Source organism: Benincasa hispida, chromosome 5 (genome assembly GCF_009727055.1).
Source record: "Benincasa hispida cultivar B227 chromosome 5, ASM972705v1, whole genome shotgun sequence".
Classification (NCBI taxonomy): Eukaryota; Viridiplantae; Streptophyta; class Magnoliopsida; order Cucurbitales; family Cucurbitaceae; genus Benincasa; species Benincasa hispida.
This window is the reverse complement of record NC_052353.1, coordinates 57830648-57833791: the sequence shown is the minus strand read 5'-3', so window position 1 is coordinate 57833791 and position 3144 is coordinate 57830648.

Below are 3144 nucleotides of genomic sequence, written 5' to 3'. Positions count from 1 at the left end.
TATTGTAAAACTAGGCTTTTCATACAATAATGCATATTTACTAAAATTTTGGCCGCAATATCTAGATAAGTGGCATAAATAACTTGTATTTCTACAAGTTATCACTCTCGCCGCTGACCGTTCATGCCGCCCAGATCCGATTCCAACGCCATCGTGAGTCTAGCCGATCGCTCGTCCAGACACCGCTGCCCGCCGCCCTAGTTGGACTCCACAGCCGCTCGTCGCTGACCATCTGCGTCGCTTAAATTTTGGTTCCGGTCTCCCATGCGAGCCGCCCGTGCTCATGTGTCGTCAGATTTGCTCTTGCCACCCAACCTTCCGACCGTGAAGACACGCTTTAACAGCCTTCTCTTCGTCGGCCAATGTCGGTTCGATTTTGTCGCGCGTCTCTCATTTTCTGCCGCCACCGTGGTTTCGTCGATCTGTCTTGGGTAAGTTTTCCATCATCGTTGGGCTTCGCCGAATCTGGTAGTTTTGGGTAAGATCCTTTGTGAAGTTTTGGGTAGAAGATTCGACCCCCATTAAGTTTAGAATGAAAGTTAACTTATTCGAATTATTTTTGGCTTTAGATTTGAGTCTGAGAACTGTTGGAGTGGCTATCCAGCAAGTTCGAGATCATTTTCGACAAGTTTTAGTAAGCTTCGAGGTTTCAAAACCATCTTGTTTTGGTTGATGTTGTTGTAAAAATTTGGACTTGGAAACTTAATAATGGTTTTATGTTTTTGGTTGGCTTTGTTTTTCAAAGTTTGGGTGCGAGTTCGGCTTAAACTTAAACTTTGGAACTTTGATCCAAGATTATTCCATTCTAAGGAGAAGATAAACTTGTTAGTTATTTTGGGCTTAAGTCTGAGGTAAATAATCTTACTACTGGAACTACCCCGGGCTAGGCATTAGATGTATGCTAGCATGATAAATGAATGTTATGGCAGAATGACAGATGATAGACTGATAGTATATATGATCAAAGTATGTTCTGGTACAAGATCTGAATTATTTATTTATGCATATAGACCTTGAATGCTAATATGAGATGGTATGTGCTTCCATTGGTTGTATTTGATCTGATGATGTTGAGGTATACATGTATGTTGCAGAACCATGATGTTTGAGGTATATGTGTATGTTGTAGAGCCATGATATTGGGGTTTATATGTATGTCATAGATTTGTATAGTGATGATTATGATGATGAGACTGTGGCAAATGTCCTTACTGATTAGTTAGATGCCCTTAGATTTTGTGTTTCCTTCGGGATTCACCAGTTTGTATTTCTTCGGAATTCACTAGTTTGTATTCTTTCTGAATTCACCAGTTTGTGTTTCCTTTGAGATTCACCAGTTTGTGTTTCCTTAAGGATTCCCATTTGGTGTTCCTTAAGGATTCAACCAGTTTTGTGTTTCCTTCGGATTCACCAGTTTGTGTTTCCTTCGAATTCACCAGTTTGTGTCTCCTTCAGATTCACCAGTTTATGTCTCCTTCGAGATTCACCAATTTGTGTTTCTTTGGGATTTACCAGTTTGTGTCTCCTTCGAGATTCACTAGAGGTAGTGGCATACTTAACTACAGTAGGATAAACTTAGTTCTTTCTTGGTTTCATGTGCATAATTGTCCCCATGAGGACTAGAGCAGTTTATATGTTTCATCAGAGGTGGGTATCCTAGAGGACATAGATGCCCAGCCTGACCCCAGTAGTGAGGTTACTTATTGAGTATTTTATATTCATTCTTTCTCATGTTGTTGTTTCAGGTAAGGGAAGAGATGCATCGGCGATGGACAAGCGGAATTCGTGATCGAGCCACTGGGACTAGATTTTATGCTTCCGCTCATGAGATTTAGAGTTCTTTTCATGTTCCTATTAACTTTTAGTTTTAATGTTTAAAACTTACTTATTAAGAATCGTTTTTAAGACTTATTTATTATCCTTTATGATTTATGGGTGCCCTATTATTGTTTTAATATTTAAATTTAATGAAAGTCTTTTAAACTTACCTTAGTTAATTAGCATTTATTTTGCCATATCTGAATGTTGTTTTGAGTTCCATACATGCATGTATTTAGTAACGGCCTAACTTAAGTCCTAGGGGGTTGGGTCGTTATAGTTGGTATCAGAGCCCATGTCTTGGGTTCTGTAGACTAACTTACTACGTAAGTCTAGATAGTCCCTGTGGCCCAGTAACGGATTCCTCATCATCGCCAGGTACGTCCTACTAATGAAAGTTTCAACGTATATATGAGAACAGTGATGTAGTGTTTTAAATGCATGATTTCTGAGAAAGACCCAAGAATAGCTAGTTAACGTATGAATTTATGACAAGACATGTCACCTAAACCTAGAACAAGAAAGACAGTTAGAGAAGAAAGGCAAGCAGAGAGAGCTGAGAGTAGCCAGACTGTTCCAGCAACTCTAAATCTGCCTGTGATCCAAATTGATGAAAATGCGAATGAAGTTAGAATTAGTGAAGCTGTTGCATCCTCTCTAATGGGAAAGCTGTAGAAGTGTATTCGTAGCATGATGGCAGGATAGACTGCCTAGACCTAGGCTCAGGAGGAAACGATGCCACCCGAGCAGTTACAACAGACCCAGCCGCAGAACAGAGACATGCAGGGCCTATCTCTTGAGGCTAAACATTTTAGGGATTTTTGAAAGTATGACCCTCGCTACTTTGATGGATCGTTGGGGGGACCCCACCAAGGTAGAGATGTGGTTGTCATCTATTGAGACAATATTCCATTTTATGAGGTGCACGGAAGAACACAAGCTTCAATGCGCAGTCTTCATGTTAACTGGTAATGCGGAAATCTGGTGGCATTCAACAAAAAAGATGATTGATACTGGTGGTGAACTTGCAACCTGGGAGCAGTTCAAGGGGCGGTTTTATGAAAAGTACTTTCAGCCAACACCCGATACAACAAACAGGCAAAATTCTTGACCTTGAGGCAGGGAGATATGTTGGTGGAGGAGTATGAGCAGGAATTTGATAAACTGTCTCGCTTTGCTCCTGAACTAGTAGCCATCAAGGCAACAAGGACAGAGAGATTCATCTAGGGCCTGAGGAGTGGACTGTGAGGGATGGCCTTTCATTGAATGAAATCACTTTGGGTAAGACTTACGCTGTTCCCAACCCCAAATAAAAAAAATTCTCTC